At 45.0% G+C, this 22807-nt stretch overlaps 1 protein-coding gene across 2 annotated transcripts in view; it reads right to left on the reverse strand.

The window, feature by feature from the left end:
* Window positions 1–22807, reverse strand: part of HS3ST4 (heparan sulfate-glucosamine 3-sulfotransferase 4) — a 438490-nt gene that overhangs the window by 74977 nt on the left and 340706 nt on the right. The window lies entirely within an intron of this gene.

A 22807-nucleotide genomic window follows, 5' to 3' on the forward strand; every position in this document is an offset into this window, starting at 1 on the left:
ATGGAAGGAAGGAAAGGAGGAAGGAGCGAGAGGGACCCTAGAGAAAGAGAGGGAGTGGGGAGAAGAGAAGGGAAGAGAAGGGAGTGGGGAGAAGAGAAGAGAAGAGAAGAGAAGGGAAGGCCAAGAGCAAATTGGCCCCACAGGTGCAGGAACACAGGTTTCTGGCCAAACCTGAGCTCTACTTACAAATGTCTTTCTTCCAGTCCGTGTGATCCTAGACATACCATTTAATATCTTTAGGCCTCAGTTTCCTCCTGGGTAAATAAACACAATCATATTGACCTCACAGGGTTTGTTCTGAAGATTAAAAGAGACACTCTATGAGAAAAACATTATTAGTTTCGTTGCCCTGTAAGGTCGGGCTCCCTGGAATAATAATACATCCTCATCAGCAAGGCTTGTGCGAAGAAGGCTGCGTTAGCCGTACAGAGAGAGCCCTGCAGACTGCCTATGGCTCCTGCCGTTGTCAGTCGCTACTAGAGGTTTGCAGGGTAATTAAAGGCGCAGTAGGCAGGTGTCATTAACTTGTTAACCTGAAGTTTTCTCCCCATCCCCACCCCTACTGGAAGAGCGCTTGCAAATGGGTTCGGATGAACCAGGTCTGATTTAGTTTCCTTTCAATTATTCTCCCCAGAGTCTGGCGCATTTGTTGGGATCATTATTAAAATGCAGGGCCGCATATTATCAGTGTACAATGCCTCTCTAGCTGAACACAGCAGATGCCAGTCTCCCGAAAACTCACAGCTCCGGAAGGGACACCCCTGACCTGCTGACTGCATGGACCCCTCCATCCCAGCTCCCTGCTGCTGGGCGTTTTTTATCATTTCCAGCTAAATTGCTCAAGTTCTGCAATTAGGTCTTCTGAGTAGAAGCTTTATCATGTGCATGCTTCTGAGGGCCATAAAGGCAAGGATTCTTGGAATGGCACTTCTGAAACATGGAATGCATGGCTCACAGTAATGACAATGGCCCCGCGCCTCTGCACAATTTGCAGAGTGCATTCATACACCTCGGCTGGCTCATTTATCACCAGGGCTGTATGTTTGTGCATGGAATCTGCCTCTGACCACTCAATGCACAGTGACGCTGAGGCTCAAGGATCTCTAATTGCTTGGCAGATGGTGCCTGACTAGGGAGGGGTCCTGAGGGGGTCATGCGCAGGTTGTTAACCTCTTAGCGGAGACCTTGTCTGTTTCAACCCGACACGATGTGCAGTGCCTGGCACACGGAACATGCTTGATTACTGTTTGTTCTAGAGCAGTGGTTCTCAACCTTCCTAATGCTGCAACCCTTTAATACACTCCAAAGGGGTGGCGACCCACAGGTTGAGAACCACTGTTGTAGAGAAACAAGAATAATTCTACCATTGTGAACTTCATACAGGAGAGTGTGTGGGTATGTTCATCTGCTTTGAGAGTGGAAGCGAAGGCATATCCAATCTCACTAATTCATCTCAGTTGATGGGATGATGGGATATTCTAAAATACATATTTGGTCTTTCACCCACTTCCTGGCATACGATACCTAAAATCCTTAGAATTTCCAGAGTGAAGTTTTTTTTGATGTTAATAAGTTAACAGGTGGCTGGGGTTGCCTAAGTAGCTTCAGGAAGGGGGCTGGTCACCAGAGAGACTCAGCCAGGATAAAGGGGTGGGACTTTCTGCCCAGGGAGGGGAGAGGAGCTAAAAAGGTTGCGTTGATCACCAATGGTTTAATCAATCAGGCCCATCTAATGAAGCCTCCATAAACTCCAAAAGAAACTGGATTAGAGAACTCTCCAAGCTGAAGGGACATGTGGAGGACCATGGAAGGTGACCCCCGTAGAGAAGGCACAGAAACTCCACACCCCTTCCCCCCATACCTCACCCTACTTATCTCATCTGTATCCTTTGTAATATCCTTCCCAATAAACCAGTAAGTGTTTCCTTATGTCCTGTGAGCATCTTTAGCAAACTAATCAAACCCAAGGAAGGGGCCCTGGGAATCCCAATTTATACCTGGTCTGTCAGAAGCGCAAGTGAGAAAACCTGGGGCTTATAGTTGATATCAGAAGTAGGGGGCAGTCTGTCCACACCGCTGTGTCGCTGGCACCCCATGCAAGAAACAGCCCTTACTGCGGACTGATGAATGTACAAGCTTGGACGAGGTGAGGCTCCAGATAGGTGCAGGGGAACCTAGCCACTGAGTAATCTCTGGTCATAGCTGCCGGAACACCTCGAGCTACCGCTGCAGCAGCTATTTATTGAAACACTGATAACAGGTGTGGGAGGCCGCCCACAAGGACTACAGTGCTTAAGGATCATTAAGTGCTCCCTTCCTTCCCGGGCTCTACTCCTACCCTTAGGCATCACAAATGTTCAAGGTCCGGGCGGCGCCTGTGGCTCAGTGAGTAGGGCGCCAGCCCCATATGCCGAGGGTGGTGGGTTCAAACCCAGCCCCTGCCAAACTGCAACAAAAAAATAGCTGGGCGTTGTGGCGGGCGCCTGTAGTCCCAGCTGCTCGGGAGGCTGAGGCAAGAGAATCGCGTAAGCCCAAGAGTTAGAGGTTGCTGTGAGCCGTGTGACGCCACGGCACTCTACCCAAGGGCGGTACAGTGAGACTCTGTCTCTACAAAAAAAAAAAAAAAACAAATGTTCAAGGTCCAACACCTGCTTACTAACCAGCAACTGATCTTATCTCGTTAGACCACTGAATTGCTTGTGGGCTTGTCTCCAGACTGCAAAATAACTCCATACTGGCCAGGAGATTGTCCTGCTCCCAGTGTTTCCCTCAAGAACCCGTGACTGTTCCCATAAACTTGGTATTCAGCCTACTACAGCAGTCCAGTGGCACTGAGCCTTCAACCTGTGGGATCTGACACAGGTTGACAACTCTGTCCAGGTAGACAGAGTTGGAATTGGCTTGACTTGAAGGACACCCAGCTGGTGGCCCCTGCAGGACTGACTGCTTGCTTGGCGTGTGGGGACAAAACCAACACTTTTGGTCACAGAAGTGTTCTGTGTTGATTGGTGGTGGGAGAGCAGAGGAGGAACAGTTTGTGTGTTTTCCGCTCAATGGCCATGCTCACGAGTACACGCACATCACAGGGGCTCACATGTTCACAGCTCTCTCATTCTCCAGATGACTCCCACAGTTTTCATTATTTTCCTTCCTTCCTTACTTGCCCTGGCCCACAACAGTACCTCACAGGCAGCTTTTCATCCCACCTTCATAATTTTTGCCATTGCTTATGAGATTCATTCTATTATTTCCCCAATATTTCCTTTAAAGTAACTTGCCTTTAAAAAAAAAAAGCAAAAACTTGGCTACATTGAGATAACAAGGAAAGTGTTGTACTATTATTGCACGTGGAAGCCCACAATCACTTGCCCTAAGTGAAAAGCAAGCATAACAATTAAATTAGATGAAAACAAAATAGGCCTCTCAAATTTTAGTTAGATGTCGTTATTTCCCAAGGCACCTTGTCTTCCTCCTTCTTAATAAGGGACATTAACACATGGCAGAGAGGTGTGAAAGGCATTATGATCAACTGAAATATTCTCCTTGAAGAACTGAAAGGAAATGAAGAGAGAAGGACTTTCTTGCCATGGGATTCAGTGTTATTTAATGTTCTGTCCTAGTACTGCCTAAAACCGCAGCACACACAGTCCCACATATATTCCCTATGGTGGTGGCTCAGAGGGAGTTTTAAACTCCTTTGAGCTGAATTCCAAGGGTTCTGCCCTATGCTCCGCTCGCTGTCCTCAGCCTTTTCCATGTGGCCACCTGGACTTACCATTGGTTTCAGCCTATTGCAGGAAGAGTTGTTTCTTCCCTAAAGTTCGCCTGTTGAAGACCTAACCACCCCCACGCCCACCTCAGGATGTAATTGTTTTTGGAGATAGGGCCTTTAAAGAGGTAATTAAGTTAAAGTGCAGTCATTACCATGAGCCCCCAATCCAATCTGACTGGAGTCCCTACAAGACAAGGAGAGCAGGACAGAGATGGACAGAGCAACAAGCCTAGGGAGGGGTCTCAGGTGACACCAACCTCGCTGATGCTTTGATGTTGAACTTCCAGCCTCTAGAATAGCAAGAAAATAAATTTCTGCTGCTGAAGCTACCCAGCCTGTGGTACTTTGCTCTAGACAACTACTATAAGCCCATGACAAAAGTCCCAATGCTTCCCGAACTCCCTGTGTTCTCCATGGCCTTGCTCTGCCCAGGTGGTTCCCTCACACCTGATGGGATCAGAAGTCCGCCTCTCTTCAAGCACCACTTTGAGTGCCTTCTCCGTCAGATGTTTTCCAACCACTCACACACGTAGAGTTGCTGCTTTTGCCAAAATCCTGCAGTCTTCTGTGCCTGTAGCCTGGGGTTCCCATCATGAAGTCACCACTTCCTACCTCTGGCTTCGCCTCTGGAGCTCAGGGCCTGAGTCTTGCTCATATAACAGGAGTTCAGAAAATGTGTCTTCAGTAAGATCGAGTTGTGTAAAAACACAAAAATAGAAAGCAAACTGAAAGGAACTAAGGAATTGACTGGAGGAACCAAGTAACAGCTGGGAAAACAAGGGCTTTAGTGTCAATGTCCCCACTTTCTTTCTTCTTTTGTTTGCTAGCTGTGTGACCCTAAGTGACCTCCAAAGCACTCTGAGCTTCCGTCTTGTCACTTGGCAAGTGGGGCTCATCACAGCACCCAGCAAGGTTGTTTGAAGGATTAAATTTGATAATGGGAACTTCTGGGGCAAGATGCCAGCTGGTAATGCCTGGGTTCACTTTCCACCAACTTCCCGCTGAAATATTCATGAAAACACACTCACCAATAAATGCAAAGTTACTGCAGCTCTGGGAACAAATATTGATCAAAATCTTCTGGACCCTTGAGGAATTTTCACTCATCAAAGAAGAGACCCATTCTTGATGCTGAAAACCAAAGCCATGACCTTCTGCTATAACTTCTGATCCACAGGGGCTCGGAGACGAGAGCCCTTCGCAAAGCAGAGGCAGGAAAGCTCCTCCACTGTGGGAGGTTCCCTATCAGGAGGTGCCCTGGCTGCTCATCCCTGCAAAAACTCCTCTAATCAGTCATTGAGAGATTTTTATACTCCTGCAAGACTACGAGGCCCAGGAGTGGCGCTCAGCAATCGCTTGGCTTCTCAGGCAAGGACAGAAACAGAGAAGTCAAGGCTGCTCTGTAGCTTTTCGTTCTTTCCCCCCCCCTTTTGGCAAGAAAGGAATGACAAGAAAGCAAAAGTATGCTCGTTAAGAACACAGACTTCAGCACCAGTTTACTTAGGTTTGAATTCTGGCCTGGACACTTACTAGCTATATTATGTTGGGTAAACTATGGTGACTCAGTTTCCTCATCTGTCAAATGGGGACACTAAAAGCATCACCCTCATGGGGTTACTGTGCAGATTCAATGACTTAAAGGGCTTTGGAATGGCGCCTCAAGTAATGCTTGTTAAATAAACTATAGCACATATATACAGAGGCATGCACATTATAATAAAGAAAAAACTCAATTAAGTTTGTAATACTCAATATACATGCACATCAGTAATATTTGTTACCTTGTATATTGTATCTTATGTCTCTCAGAATTGCAGAACAATTTCAATACAGTTCATTTCTTACTTAAAATGTGCACACAGGGCAGTGCCTGTGGCTCAAAGGAGTAGGGCGCTGGCCCCATACGCTGGAGGTGGCGGGTTCAAACCCAGCCCCAGCCAAAAACTGCAAAAAAAAAAAAAAAAGAAAATGTGCACACACATTGTTTTGTCACCCTCTATATATACATATACACATATATGCAAATGCACATATAAATTTCTCTGCATGAAAGACAGATAGGACATTCCTCCTGAGTCTTAAAGAACCACATCAGCTAAACATCCTCTAAGATGGAAGAAATGGTGAATATCATTGATCTAAGAGCAACCAGAAGTACCATGGAAGAACCAAAGATGAATTTGCAGAGCCTAATGTGGACAAATAGCTGGTTTGAATAAGAATTCTTCTTGTCCTTACGTGAGGACATGACTTATAACAACAGCCAAAACTTGTACAGCAAAAGAGAAGGCTGCAGTAATCATGAAACGCAGGTAGAATATGCCTACAGGGAAGATACACCGTAGGAAATGAAGGTGATTTTTTGGAAAGCATATATTTCATGCTCTCTATAAAACATTAGAAACATGAACTCGATGACAGAAGAAATAAAGCTGAAATGATAAAACCTAACCAAAATGAAAGAGTTGTTTGAAATAAGCTAGAATGTGTAGAAAACGAAAATACAATAAAGAGAATTAAAATACGCATTTCAAGTGGTCAAGGGAAAGGCATGTTTCAATGTGCAAAAATATTAATGTGGGAGAAAAATTAGAACGTGATAAAAGTGCGTAGAAAAGGAAAAAGAAAGGAAGAAAAGGTTTAGAGAGACGGAAACTTCGTGAATGATAGTTGTTAGTAAAAGAGGGGCCAGATACACATAAAAGATGAACCAGCCAAGGCTAAGGAAGAGTTGATGTTGAACAAGGTCACCCGGGGCCTGCATTAGCATAGCTCACGGTCTACTGCAGGAGAATCCTGGGAATCGGGCTAAATCCACCGGCAGACAGTCTACCCCGTGTGCCTGCTCTTTTCCCATCTTCCTACATGCTGCAAGTCCCCGTGCTACGTTAAACTAAATTGGTATTTCCCAAACTAAATCCTAAGGGATGGTGTTTGCAATATATTCTATCTCTTCTGGGTAAAAACAGTTAGCTCTTCAAATAACTATGGGTAAGAACAAGTTAAACCAAAGTAAAACAGAGCTCTTTACTACAAAACTTTACAGCCCACATGCATGATGAATTTCAAAGACAGTGCTATTATGCTGCGTTGTTAAATTCGGAAAGGCTAGAGGTCAATTTTTTTTCCTGATACTTTTCACTATGATGCTATCCCCACCTTTCTTTTTCATCTCTCGTAACAGCTACTGACATCGCTCAGACACAGCTGAGAAATGCCAGGGCAGACCTGAGCAAGCAAATGCCAGGATCATAATATGTCAGGCTTTCTGCTTTCTAGATGTGCTCGCAGTACGACACCCTCAGGCTTTAGAACAGGCTGATAGACGAATTACACATTTGCACGGGTTCTCAGTGTCTTCTGCAAAATTGTGGATGCAAAGAGCACTGTCAGCAGCCCCCGCCCCAGGAGAGCACTGAGATCCCTTGGTTGGTCGGCAATCAATCCCATCCTGGCTTTTATGTACCTTGGTTTATGTTTCCTGCCATGCTAGTGCCTGTGACCATAGGACATGGCAACCCCCTGGGTCCCTTTGCTGAGACGTGGGTGATTTATTTGTCCCCACGGTCCCACACCATCACGTGGGACCCTGCTCCAATCAAGCAGCCTCTGCTAGATCTACCAGAACTCAAGCACCATCCCAGCCTCAGAATTTCCATGCCTGGCCCCATCCACTGGAGGACACTCCTGGGTTGAATGTTGAAATGGATTTGAACTCCTTGTGTGCCCATCCCTGGTCCAGCTCCCACCTCTGGATAGCACACCTGCAATACAGAGATGCCATTTTCTCAGTGCTCAACCGTGGACTCCTGCCCATCCCTCCCTCTCCCTCTCTTCCTGTGGAATGGCCACTTGGTTGCTCCTCAGCACTCTTGCAGAGTCAAGTAACAAGCAGAGCAGCACTGATGAGAGAGATATGCTGAGGGAGCACCAGGACGCACAGGAGGCGCAACACTAAGGCTTGGGAGGCGCTGCTGAGGTTTTTCATCCCTGTAATGGACTGCACCCAGTATTTCAAGGTAGCAAAGAGCAAGACCCTGGGGCCAGACTACCTGGTTGGAATCCCCGCAACATCACTTCATAGCTGTGTGATTTGGGGCTATTTATCAAAGTTCTCCGTGCCTCGATTTCTTCACCTGCAAAATCGAGCTAATAATGAACGATCCAAGCTGAAGATAGTGAAACATGTTACAGGCAGTTCATCTGGACAAACCTGCACTAATCCAAATGTCAGTAAGGCTCTGGGGCTGAGGTGGTGGTGAGGAGGATGGAGATGAGGAAACAGGATTTGCAAGTTATGTAGGAGGGTGAGTTGGTCAATTTGGTGATCAATTAACCACAGAGGGCAGAAGTACAAAAGGAAAGGGAGGGGTGAAAAGGTGGCTTCCTACTTTTTCACTAGGGTTCTTGAGGAAAGGCGGTGCTATACCCAAGCTAGTTCACAAAGACAACTTGTACTTGCTGTGCATATCACAGAGACAGGTGTATTCCAGCTCCAGAGGCGCACCATTGTAGTTATTACCCAACTCTTCTCCTTCTCACCGCTGTACTGTGGCTAGAATCCTCAAAACGAGCAAACTGGCTAGTACCTGACACCTGTGACTTCACTCAGTCCTCATAAGAACCCCACAGAGTTCTATTATGTAATGTGAATTTGTAATGTAGCAAAGTGTCTGAGCCTCAGAGAGGTAAAGCAACCTGCCTGAGATCACACAGCCTATAGGCTAAGATTTCAACTCCAAAGCACTGGCCTCCCCATGCTATGGGCCTTCCAGTATTGAACACTGCCTCTCAAATACCCTCTACCAGAGAGGTATGCCAGATCTCATCATCTGGGAAATCTTTCTGGATGAAATAGTTCAGATTCTTCGACATAATTTTCATTGAAACCCTCCTTGTATATACCGTCGCAGTGGCTTCACCATACGAAGCACTTGTCAAATTTGCTTTTCAAATCTGTGTGTGTGCCTCATGTCTGCAGGGTGTGGTTTAAGCATCTAATTACAATGTTGAAAGCTACCACACGCACAGGTAGATAGGAATATAGACATTAGGAACACACAGCATTACCATTTTAACATAAAAATGCTTGTGCTTTAGAAGAATAGCAACTTTTTAAGTCTTGGGCACGATTCGCTTTGCTGATAGCTAAGAGAAATTGGGGGAAGGGTGTTAGAAAGCTGTGAATAATGTTTAATATTAATATTATAGCTTTCCTGGGAAAAAGGGGTTTTACAGTGTAAGATGATACTTCCCAAATCCAGCAAAAGGCGTCAAGTCCAAACCACTCTAAATATTGAGTTGACTCAATTGTGCAATTTAGAACATTCCTTTTTCCCGGGAGAAGAGTCATTCCTGAGGAACACTGGGAAAATGGAATGTAAAAAGGAGAGAGGAGGAGAAGCAATATTGCAGAAGTACACTTAACAGAGTTCACTCTCATCTTTTGGGAAATTTATTTCCATCCCCCCAAAAAGAGAGCTGCAAATAATGGTTCTCCCGATGCGACCATCCCAGCTGGATCATGCTAAAAAGCTTTTAGGAGGAAAGCAGTAAGTAAATTCAACTGTTCAGATGCATTTGGATGTAATCCTAAAGCGGTAGCCCGGGTAATCGCCAAGCCATCAACAACTAAAAGGACTGAGACTATTAGATGCGGACAACAGAGAAATAATGGATGTTAAAGAGGTCGGGAAACAGAAATGATTGCATTCACCCACCACATAGCTTGAAAGCTGATGACAGGAGAATGGAGGCTCCATTTTTATAACTACTGAAGAACTAAAACACACACACACACACACACAGATAAATGCCAGCATTGGTTTTATTATGTAGGTGGTTAAACAGTCACTTTCTTCTTCAATGTTTTGAAATAGAGGGGGACTTTGGTCTCTGACTAATTTCAGAGTTAAAGAGATAGAACATCTATCTCCTCCCTCAACATACAGACTGTCAAAGTTTGATGCCAGGGTGTCAAAGTTTCCAGAACCCTGGAAGCAGGATGGTGAAACATAAGGCAGTGAGGCTAGCAGGGATACAGAGATTGTCTATTTGTGATCTTAAAGAATTTTGAATACGAGCCAGTTCTGTTTTGCCAGCCAAGATTTTGTCCTTGCCAGGAACATTGTGCTTCAATAGATGAGGGCTTCTTCCGGTCTGGTCCACTAAGCAAGTCTGTCTTTATCAGAATCACTTGCACTAAAACGCAGACTCCCGGGCCAGACCTGCTGAAGCAGACTCTCTGCGAGTGGGGGCAAGGATTCTTAAGCTACTGTCCTTTGAGACTGACCATGGTACTTTTTGTGGCCAGACTTCATGGTTTGACCAGAACAATCTTAAATTACAGATTTTTAGAAGTATGATATAGAGTCATTGGCACAGTTGACTCAGGGGTCAGCAAACTCTACACCCATGGGCTAAATTTGGCCACCATTTGTCTTTGTAAATAGGTTTGATTGGAATACAACCACGTTCATTCATTTTTGTCTAGGACTTAATGGTAAAGTTTAGTAGTTGCCATAGAGACATTATGGCCTGCACAATCTAAAATCCTTACTAGTAGACCTTTACAGAAAAAAATTTATAATATTTTACAGAAAAAAATTTACCCATCCCTAAGGTAGACCAATGGTTTTCAGTCATTTCTGTGTATCAGAATCACACAGGGTTTTTTTTAAAAATTTTTTTTAAATGCTCATCTTCCAGACCCATTCCCAGAGATGCTGAAGCAATTGGTGTGGGTAAGGACTGGGATAAAGGTGTCTTTTATAAGGCTGTTGAGCTGACTCTAACGTAGATCGGGATAATGAAGCCTGCTGCTGTGAAGGAAACCACACATGCTTTGGGCCCAGCTTGAGAAGTACTTGCTTCAAAATCTTACCTCCCCAGAGCTGAGTGTTCTTAGCTTATGCCATCTGTGTCTCAGCTGCTTATCTGTAAAACAAGTGACGTCACCAGTGATCTTATGGGGCAGGATCTAATAAATATTAGGGACAATATATGTGACCCTCCCAAGACAAGATCAAGCATACAGTAAGGCTGATTAAATGCTGGCAATGATGGTGATGATGGTGATGATGATGATGATGACAGTGATAAAAACTATGATAGAAGGCAATACCTATGGTTTCAATAATACAATTGAATATACATTTATTAGGCACCAGTGGTGTGCTCTGAAAGGGGAAACTGAGATAAATGAAACTCAATAATGACCCTGCAGGAGCTCCAGCCAAGTAAAACGAACAGGTGCCTAAAAAGGTATTGACAGCAATAGTAAAGAAAAATGGGCCAACATATATGGAAAGACAAACCAAAGAGGAAGAGAATCTAATTTCCAATAAATACAAACAAAGGTGTTCAACTTTGGTAATAATCAGAAATGAAAAATAAAACTTCAGAAAGACATTTTCTCCTAGCAAACATTAAAAACACTGAAAATAGGCTCCGCACCTGTAGCTCAAGTGGCTAAGGTACCAGCCACATACACCAGAGGTGGTGGGTCCGAATCCATCCCGGGCCTGCCAAGCAATGACAACTACAACGAAAAAAAAAAAAATAGCTGGGTGTTGTGGTGGGCACTTGTGGCCCAGCTACTTCGAAGGCTGAGGCAAGAGAATCACTTAAGCCCAGGAATTGGAGGTTGCTGTGAGCTGTGACGCCAAGGCCTCTACCTAGGGTGACAGCTTGAGGCTCTATCTAAAAAACAAATAAACACACACACACACACACAAAAAAAAAAACACTGAAAATACTCCACTTTCAGGAAAGTGTAATTTTTACTGGCTTTTTAGAGGGTGAATTAGTAGGTTGAAATCTGTACTTTTTAAATCCCCTATTTCCTGTCTAGGTATCTAGTCTACAGAAATAATACACACTAAAAAAGCCAGTAAAAGAACATTCACTGGAGCATCACTGAAACAACGAAAACCATCTAAACACACATTTAGATGGAAATGGCCAACTGGGAAATGGCCAACTCCAAATCATCCTGCAAATCTATGTGATTCAACACTGAAGTTTTTGTAAAATGCAATGGACAGTCATCTAAAGTGTTTCATGGAGATGCTGCAAATACTAATAGAAAATGTAACAACCCATGTATAATCATGGGTTATTGTGCACACACAATATGTGCACACACACCCAAAATAAAACTTCACATTTGTATTCCCATATATGTATGTAAATTCCTAGGCAAGATTGCCCCTGGGAAAGAAAGACAGATTTAGAGTAAGATAGAGATCTTTCATTTTACCTATATTCTTCAAATATTTAATAATGTGAATGCATTCATGTATTTCTTACGTGTATTTTTTAAAAGAGAAAAACAGGACTGTAATTTGATGTGGTGGGTATTATTATAGAGGTGTTCGTAAAGTATGATGGCAGTACCAAAGAGAAGGTGTAGCATTCTACTCAGGTCGGATAGAGAAAACGCTAGAAGTACGGTAACACTGAGCTGGACTTTGGGGCATAACTCACTAGGGAAAAGAAGGACATCGTCTCAGGTGGAGACCGTGACCAGGACAGGGAAACTCTACATTGATTCATTCAACAAGCATTTAGGGACCACCTGCTCCTGGCACACGTGCTAGTCTGCAAGATCAAGTGCTGGAGCCATGGGAGGGAAGGCACCTGCCTTGTAATGATTCTATTCTTGGCTGTTTGGATAGAGGATGCACAAATGAACAAGTACAATGCATGTTGTGACGAGAGGTGTTCCCAGAATGAGGGGGGAAATGCTGCAGGAAGGATGGGGTTGCCCTTCTTTTACTGAGTTAGAAGAGGCCTCATGCGTGGAGAGACAAAGGGGCTAAAAGAACCAGCCACGGGGATAATCAGGGAACAACACTCGAGGCACAGTGACAGCAGGTGCAGAGGACTGAGGCAGGTGCAGAGGCTGAGCTTGGCATGGTTGAGGGACAACCAGGACGACAGTAGAGCTAGAGCAGAGGAAGCCAGGGAAGAGCAGCAAGGAGAGGGTCAGCGTGAGCCAGGGACTGACCACATGTTGTTCAATGCCTTGGGAAATTTATAAATGACTTTCGCTTTTCCTCTGGGAGGAGAGTCACTGGATGGTCTTGACCTGAAAACTGGCCTGATCTGCTATATGTTTTCAAAGATACCCCTGGCCACTCTGTGGAGAATAGAGCTTGGGGGCATGGCTGGAAACAGGAAGACCAGGATCTGCCAAGCACCTGGGGACAGAATACTCAGGCCCAGCTCTCGGGAAACAGCACCTTGACATCACGTGGGAGCTCTCTGGCACCCCTTCTTCAGGTAGCAGCACCCTAATTCCCAGTAACAGATCCATCTAGAACACTTGCAGGATTCAGAGTAAGAGTACAAATGGGGCGGTGCCTGTGGCTCAAAGGTGTAGGGCACTGGCCCCATATACTGGAGGTGGCGGGTTCAAACCCGGCCCCAGCCAAAAACTGCAAAAAAAAAAAAAAAGAGTACAAATGAAGGGCCATATACCACATGCCTAGGTAACTGAAAGTCATAAAGTGATCTAATAAACTGTTCAGTGAAGTATGTTTAGATTTAGAATCCTCTGACTTCTCAGATTTCCTGGCCAAAATATGGCAGCCTGGGGACAGCTGGCCCTCGTGGTTCTTGCACATGTATGAGCACAACGCAGGGCTCTTGTTGGAGATGAGTGGATAATGTCCTCAATGGTCTTTAAGGCACAGTCTTCCCTCGGGAGGACAGATCCAGGGAAGAGGCAACTTGGGCAGGAGAGTCCAGGAGTCTCTGCTACCAATGTGAAGGGAGGGGGCAGGTTCTGAAGAGTACGCGCCCTTGGTCTGGGAAGGCACATGGCTAGAGTGGAGTCTGCTGAGGTATGTGGGCTAGGACAAGGATGCTTCTTGCATCCCTGGCCTTTAGAAGGATACTGCCTAGGCCAGGCTCCATGGCTCAAGCCTGTAATCCTAGCACTCTGGGAGGCTGAGGAGAGTGGATTGCTTGAGCTCATGGGTTCAAGACCAGCCTGAGCCAGAGCAAGACCCCATCTCTAAAAATAGCTTGGCATTGTGATCGGCACCTGTAGTCCCAGCTACTTGGGAGGCTGAGGCCAGAGAATCACTTGAGCCCAAGGGTTTGAGGTTTCTGTGACTTATGATGCCATGGCATTCTACTGAGGGTGACAAAGTGAGACTGTCTCCAAAAAAAAAAGAAAAATGGTGCTGTCCTTTATTATTAGTATTATTATTGTTTGGAATTCATTGAGGGTACAAAGAATTAGGTTACACTGATTGCACTCGTTAGGTAAAGTCCCTCTTATAATTGTGTCCTGCCCCCAAGAGGTGTGCCACACACTGTGACCCCCATCCCCTCCCTCCTCGTCTCTCCCCACTTGCTCATCCCCCTTCCCCCCTTGCATTAGCTCATCCACTGCCTTCATATTAGAACAGAGTAAATTGGATTCTTGCTTCTCCATTCTTGTGATGCTTTGTTAAGTAGAGTATGTTCCACCCCCATCCTTAGTCAAGCTGGCTGAGTTTAGGTCACTGCTCTTTACCCAAGGGAAGTGATTGGTACCTACACCAAGAAGCTACACAATGGGGAGGGTTTCTAGGAATTTGAGTCATGGATGGAGAAGAGAAGGAAAATTCTTGGAGCTGGTTCACGCTGGCCACGGGGTCTTAAAGAGACAGTCTCTTGATTCCAATTCCTGGATTCTTGGAGATCCTCTTTGTTCAGAGTTTCCTTACTTTCCATGAGCATTTCTCAATACATTCCTTTTGAGGTTTTCATTGTTCATATGTGTCTGCAACCAAGAAATCCACAAGGCCACCATGTGGTCTCTTTGGTCCTTAAGTGAGGCCTTTTAACTGAATCCAAATTTTACAGAACAAATCCTTTCATTAAGAGGGGTACAGCACAGAAAGATGAAGCTTTTCTTGCCTTCTCTGGTGCTTAAAAAGTAACACTCTTGAAATCAGAAGGCTGCAGGTATATAAGGTCTGACAATTAAGTTTGCAAATGAGTCCTAGAAAAAGGGCTACATACTCTCATTGCTGAATATGGTCACCTTTGAAGTATTCCCCTTGAGAAGCTGTGCACTGATCCCAGCATCTAGCCCACCCTTCAAAACACCTTTTCTAATATGAGTACACGAACATGATTACCAGACCTCTTAAGATGACAGCTCTGATGACCATTCCAGAAAAAGGTTCTAGAATTGCTCTGAAGGATGGACGAGGCAGTGGGGTTGGTGCATAGCTTCCCAAGGGGAGTACCTTGAAGGTGACCATAGTGATATTCAGCAATGAGGTGTGGGGCACTTTTTCTAAGACGAGTTTGCATACTTAATTGTCCAACCTCATAGACCATATGCTGCATTTGAGCACCTGAACTTTAGTCTGTAGAAAACTGGAAGACTTAAAACAGGGGAGTGGCCTAGTTTGTTTGTTTAACGTGTCTAGAAGAGACAATGAACACAACTGGAAGGGAAGAAAGTATGACCTTTCCTTCCCCCCCAGAACTTCACACAGTGACTTAAACAGAGGCATCCATGGTGTAGGACAAGTTGAACTTCAAGAAAGAAAGAAGAAAACTCCAGGGCGGGTGAATAACAAAAGCACCAGGAAATTGCATATGGGCAAATGAGCTCATTTTCAGTCAAGACTAACGATGAAAGCTGAATCCCAGAAAGTACAAATTGGGCCACGTAACATCAAACCCCAGTCCAATTCTAGAAGGCATTATAAACAGATGGTTTCTGAGCAGGGAGAAGCCAGCAGAGGTTCAGTATGACCAAGTCATGCCAAACTCCTGTCAGCAGCTTCCTCCAATCCTGCTTAGCTCCGTGAACTGAAACATTTCAGCAGCAGGGTGTAGTTTAGGTGCCCTGGCCTCTCCAGCTAGTGTGATTTTAATGGGGCTGCTGTAAGCTCAGTATATGTGCTCTCATGCTGCTCAGTTGTAGCTTTTCCTAACCTTTGTCTGGCATCTAAGACTCTTGCTAAAGTTTCAGTCCATCCATATAGGACCAGAGGTTTTTTTTTTTTTTTTTTTTTGCCAAGCAAACTGAAACTTTAATGATTGAATCAGAAAGTACATTGTTTTGGGGTTTTTTTATTTATTTTTATTAAATCATAGCTGTGCACATTAGTATGATCGTGGGGCACCATACACTTGGTTCATAGATCATTTGACACATTGTTGACTATGTTTCTTGGAAGTGAAAGAATGGACCATAACACTGTTTCAAAGCTTTCATAGTGACCTATGTACCCTAGTACACAGAAGACATTTATTTAGTTCCCTCCCTATTTCCTCTCATTTGAAAAAGATTTCCTTCTTGATCCCCACCTTACACTGAGGAAGGGAGACTCAAAGGGGTGAACATGGCACACTGTTAACTATCTTAATGTTATCGAGCAAATGAAGTAATTAACAAACAAATTTTGGACCTGTAATTTCTTTTTCTTGAATCCTATAATTTAAATATAACATTATAAAATGCATATAATAGGAAGGTACTTTGTAGTGGCTGGGCAAGGTGGCTCACACCTGTAATCCTAGCACCCCGGGAGGCTGAGGCAGGTGGATCGCCTGAGGTCACAAGATTGAGACCAGCCTGAGCCAGAGCGAGACCTTATCTCTAAAAAATAGCTGGGTGTTGTGGCGGGTACCTGTAGTCCCAGTTACTTGGGAGGATCCCAAGTGCTGGGATTATAGGCAGGAGCCACCAGGCCTAGCCAACCTGGAAAAATATTAAAGATCGTTAATTAAGGTTCAGCACCCATAGCTCAATGCATAGGGTGCCAGCCACATACACGGGGGCTGGCAGGTTCGAACCCGGCCCGGGCCTGCCAAACAACAATGACAACTGCAACAGCAAAAAAAAATAGCCAGGCGTTGTGGTGGGTGCCCACAGTCCCAGCTACAAGAGAACCTCTTGAGCCCAAGAGTTTGAGGTTGCTGTGAGGTGTGACGCCATAGCACTCTACAGAGGGCAATATAGTGAGACTCTGTCTCAAAAAATAAAAATCATTAATTAATTTTTTTTTTTTTTGGACAGAGTCTCACGTTGTCGCCCTGGGTATAGTGCCATGGCATCACAGCTCACAGCAACCTCCAACTCTTGGGCTTACGTGATTCTCTTGCCTCAGCCTCCCAAGTAGCTGGGACTACTAGGACCAGAGTTTTAATGAAAGAAATGGCAGTTTAAGGTACTGACAAGAGATGGGAGATAGACTCAAGTGACTCAAAATCAACGGGTTAGAAGTTAATTAGATAGGGGAGACCAAAGCAGAAGGAAGTGTAATAAATGATTCCTAAGTTTGTGTTTTGAGGCAGAGAATAGATATTGTTGATTTCACCAATAGAAGTAACTCTGAAAGAGAAGAGATTTGCAAAGAGCATAGCTTTAGTCTGGAATATTTTGAAACATCTCAGAGGAAGTGTTAGCAGGTGGCTGGATGCACAAATATGGAACACTGTGGACCTGTCTGGGCTGGAGATGTTAATTTGTGCGTCCATGTATGGGTGGCAGCTGAAGCCAAAAACACCCATAATGTCAGTGAGACAAGAAGAAAGAGCCAGGGACCAGGTCAATAATTTTTATCTCCCATAAAAATCTCCCAATTTTTATGTTCCCTTTGACAACTTTCTCTTTCCATTTTATATTCGTGACGTGGGTTTTCCTTCTTCTGAAAACATATCTACCTGTGACTTATTTCTACTTAAACCCACTTTCACAAATGTTAATTTCTGGGGATGGTATTTTGCATTTGTTAAATATTTTCCGTAGCACAAGTAATAGCAATGTCTTGAATAGAGATGGTCAAGAGATACAAGCAGATGATGAGGCCAACTCTGTTTGCTATTTATTGGTTCTCCTCATGGAGACAGCAGGCACCTAAAGTCTAAAGCCCTACACTCTATGCTGGTAAGTCCCTCTGCCCCACCACTTCATGGAATATCTCAGGTTTGGGGGAATCAGACATTAGCACAGAAATAGATGAAACTGATCATGTCTCGTGAACAAGTGTCCAAGACAGAGAACAACCTAAAAGCCACATCAGATGAGGAGTAGGTTACCTTGTGGTAGTCTCAAGAGGCCTGGAAGGGGAAGGGAAGGGAAAGGCAATTTGTTCTACGTGGCTACCAGAATGAGAGCAGAGGCCATGACTTACAGCACAGGCCCGGTAAGTGGTGGGCTGCAGTAACTGTGTTGAACGGCTCTGTAGATGAGGAATGTAAGGAGCCACGGTCAGGCTTCTAAGGGACATTAAGGCATCTGAGCATACATCTCCCGTAGATGCCGCCTGGGTCACCAGCATGTGCACCACCACAGTCTTCCGCTAGTACCATGACCATGGGCCTGCCTCCAGCCAGTCCCTTGCTCCCTCTGCTTCATCCTACAAACCTACAGAAGCCAGGGCCAGGCAGCAGAGACTCCAGAAAGATCAAAGGGAAAAGGACATAAGAGCTGAGACTATCTCATTCCTTGCGGCCCTCACTGACTGTCCCAGGATTACCCAGAGCCTGAAATCTGATCATGGAACCTGGGACTCTAGATTGTGGGGAAACGCACAGGCAGAACATTTGTTAAAGGATGCTAATATATGCAAAGTGCTCTCTTACCAGCCCTATTATCCCTCTTTGCTCACATAATCCTCGCTGCACTCCAGCGTTCTTACTATGTTTGTTTAGAGATGTGGAAATAGAGTCTCAGCGAGCCTGGGATTGTCCAGCTTGCAGGCAATGGAGCATGAAGCAAATCCCAGCCCGCTCAGTTCCACAGCCTGTGTGTTTTCCATTCAGCCTGGCAGCCTCTCTTTCATGGGTCTCACCTCATTTACACCCAACCACCAGTGGGTGTAAAGAGAACTCCTGCGCTAGGGCCACCTCTTCGTAATTTATTATGAGGATGCTTTGGGCTAGAGTCTAAACTAGAGTTAAACCACGCCTCCCTCTCCTGCTGGGCTGTGCTGAAGTGAAGCAGAGGAGCCTCCTATTGACATGCTTTCTAAATGAGGATTCTTCCCTTTTGGTTTTTTTAATTTGGGACCAATTTGCTCCTCTCTGCTTGATTAGGATCTAACACTTCCCTAGTCAAAATAAATTCAATGATAATCAAGCCTGCCTTTGTGGAGCGGAATGGAGTGTGTATGAAAGCCTTCCTTAGCCCCCTCCCCTGATTGAAATACAAACACCCTCCTTGGATGAGCGAGGTCCTACCAGGACTCTAAGCTTATTCCAATAGAAATAAGTGACTCTGAGAGCCCTGTGCCTGCCTGAAGGACTGTGGCCTGGGATTGTTCCCAGACCACACTCCCCACTGCTGTGCTGCTGGGAGCTGCTGAGTGATCTGCAGCTACCTCCTTCTCCTGGTTCTACTGGGGTGCTCCATATTCCAGGCTCCCGAATCTCCACTCATCCTTGCTGTATCAGATTTCTCTTCTCAACCCCAGCATCATGCCCAGGCAGGCAGCAGGGACAGGCCATGCTGCTCAGAAGGGAGCCCTTGGCTAAACCCACAACCATCTCAATAACATCTATCGCCACGGCTTCACCCAGTGTCTGCTGTGTGGGTGCCCTTCTCCACGCTAAGTACTTGGTATAAATTGGGTTATCTGAGTCTCCCAACAGTCGTATCCTTCACAAATACTTCTCACGCCTCTCCTGCTCGCCAGGCACTGTCCCAGAGAAGCAGCAAGAACCAAAGCAGCCAAACATCCCCGCCCTTGCAAAGACCCTGTTCTTCAGTAGAAGAAGCATCTTTTACATGTTTACTCTTATCTCCATTTTTAAACAGGGAATAAGATTTGAAGAGTTTTCATAACTTGGACTCTTACACAGCTAATAAGCAGACATGAAATCCAAGACCTGGTTTTTAAGACCAAAGGTTATGTCCATACTAGTAAATCCTACCAAGTACAGTGGATGGCAGATCCCACTTCTCAGATTCTTAAGATCGAGGGGAGTGAGACTCAAGATAGGACACAGCTGATGCCCAGCTTCCCACAAGAAGTTCAAAGTTTGTTCTTCCTGGCTCTATAGGTCTTTCACTTAACTATTTAGAGAGGGAGAAAAAGCACAATTCTAGCTTATAATTACAAGCACCTATGATGCACCAGCCAGAACTCCTGCTGATTGAGTTGTTTACTCACTATCACTACCTGGGAATATGAACACTTTTAGTATCATTTCCTTTTTGCAGGTGAAGAGACTGTGGGATTGGGTGTTTCAGAGCTAAGAAAGGGCAGGCCTGGGATGTCAACCGAGGCTGGCTGGTCTACTGTTCACCCCCACACTCCCTGGCTGCATAAAGATGAGTCAAATGCATCACAGGAAAGGAGGTAGCCTTTCAAGGGATGTCCAAATGTCCCAAGGGCCATGCCACCTGCTGACAGGCTTGACAGGTCTCACTCTCATAAAGAGCAAAGTGAGTGGGAGGACAGGAATTTGGGCTTGGCAGGTGCTCAGGGGACAGGGAGGGAGTATTCTCAGCAAAGAGGTCACCATGCATGGAGATACAGGAAATAATGAAGAACGTATCCTGGTTTCTCAAGAAATGAGCCTGGGATCCCTTTCTCCTTTTGACACTGGATGTGGAAATGAAGGTCACTTAACCAGGTAACAGCCCCTCTCAGGTCAGTTCCTTCAAGCCAGCGTCCTTCGATTAGCTGAGCAGCTCTCCCACTCAGGAACATATGCATACTTTGCATAGCTCGGGGCAAAATGAAAATAGGAGGACTCTTTAAAAATGATTAAGAATTTCAGGACCGCAACAGCAGACCATTAAACCCAGTATGGGGTTCTTTGAAGTGTAGAGCCTCATGTTACTGTTCAGGCCACAGGACCATGAAGCCAGGCCTGCCCCCAGGTCTCCCTGAACTATGATGATGCCACATCTCTTAGCTCATTTTCTCCTCATGACAGTTCTGGGAACTGACTATGATCCTGCCCAAGTTCCCGCTGCAAAAACTGCAACTCTAAGGTGAAGAACAACTTAAGCAAATTCTCAACATTAATGAGTAACTCTGTGAGGATGGGAATAAGAATAAAGCAAAAACTAACAGTTAATGTGTGGGAAGACCCAGAACTCAAAACTAAGATTCTCTAAAACCCAGGTTTCTAGACACTCTGCTACTCTGTGTCCTATGTTTAATCTAGAACTTGGATGGCTTCATGCCTGGACCAGCTAGGCTTCTGCCCAGAGGTGACACCAAGACCATGTTAACCACTGTCCAGTGTCATGAATATCTCCCCTAAATCCTGGAGAAGAAGCACAAACAGAGAAGTTGGGTAGTGTCAGTTTCTCGTACACCATGTTTTGGCTGCCATGTCAACTTCATCCAAGGCTGGCAGGCAGACTAGGCCATCACCCCACACTCAACAAGCTGATCCTGGTGGCTCACACCTGCAATCTTAGCCTCTGGGAGACCAAAGCAGGCAGACTGCTTGAGCTCAAGAGACCAGCCTGAGCAGGAGCAAGACCCTGTCTCTACTAAAAGTAGAAAAACTAGCCAGGCATTGTGGTATGTACCCATATTTCCAGCTTCTCAGGAGGCTGAGGCAAGAGGATCGCTTGAGCCCAGTAGTTTAAGCTTGCTGTGATCTCTGACACCAGGACACTCTATCCAGGGTGACAGAGGGAGACTCTGTTAAAAAAAAAGAAGAAGCCCTTCTCTCTGATAACAAATCACACTCATTCAAAGGAGTGTTTTATTTAATTATCATAATTTTTAAAGGTATTTAAAAATATGGCCCTCCCTCATGTTCACTAACTTTTTAATTCTATTTAGTTTTTACCCCAAATTAATAAGACTCTTTGTTATCCAGAGTATTTCTTTTCTGGGTGATGGAATATAATCCAGCTGGATTCTTAGCTGTGCAAAGTACTTAAGACCATAGAGTCAGCTTTTATAAGTTCAGGCCCAGCCCCTGGTATGACCAGATGTGTCAACCTGAGCAAGTGCTAAAACTCTCCTAAAGCCTCCGTTTTCATCTGTTAAACCAGGATAATGGCAGAATGCCTATGTGGCAGGTTTGAGGTGACTGTTACATGCCCAGTAGACAAATAACATGCTTCATGAATGTCAACAATTAGTAGTAGCATAATTGGCAGTAGTAACACTAACAAGCTAGTCTCATCTAATTCCTCTGCTACCCGCTTCACCTGTTCATCCACTTATTCAACATGAAGAAATATTGTTCCATGCTTGCTATGTGCCAAGTCCTAGCACAGTTTGTAAAAATAGAAGTAATCAAAGCATAAATCTGGAAGAGTTCCCAGACTAGTCCACAAGGGGGATGTCGATGTGGACCTAACTAATTATACAGCAGAGTAGACAATGTTCATAGAGACAGGAACCCAGGCTAGTGAATCAAGGAAGGCTTCTTGGAAAAGGGAGCATTAGTCTGGGTTTTTAGATTGACTAATGAGTAGCTCCTTGGGTCATGTTTCAACTATTGGCCAATGAGAGCCACAGAAACGTCTTATGAATGAACTGTTGTTTCCCAACAATGTGGCTGTAGTCAGAGGTAATCCCCAGTTCAGAGTTTTAGCTTCATTTTTGAAAAGTAAAACAGATGTTTCTTCCTATTCTAAAGGTCTGCAGGTGAGACTTAGGCAGTAAATATTTATAAGCATGGGGAACTTGGAAGAAAAAGAGAAAGCGCTGAATTATGAATAGGGATTCACAGGCTCAGAGGTCTGCCAAGTGTCACATGGGATTTTCCAAATGCTCAACCCACAGATACATACACAAAATGTTTAGCTTTTTTTTCTTTTCTTTTTTTTTGAGACAGAGCCTCAAGCTGTTGCCCTAGGTGGAGTGCTGTGGCATCACAGCTCACAGCAACCTCCAACTCCTGGGCTCAAGCTAGTCTCCTGCCTCTGCCTCCCAAGTAGCTGGGACTATAGGCGGCCCCCACAACACGTGGCTATTTTTTTGTTGTTGTTGTTGTAGCCATCATTGTTGTTTGGTGGGCTGGGGCTGGATTCGAACCCGCCAGCTCAGGTGTATGTGGCTGACGCCTTAGCCACTTGAGCCACAGGCCCTGAGC

The sequence above is a fragment of the Nycticebus coucang genome, chromosome 12 (genome assembly GCF_027406575.1).
Source record: "Nycticebus coucang isolate mNycCou1 chromosome 12, mNycCou1.pri, whole genome shotgun sequence".
Lineage (NCBI taxonomy): Eukaryota > Metazoa > Chordata > Mammalia > Primates > Lorisidae > Nycticebus > Nycticebus coucang.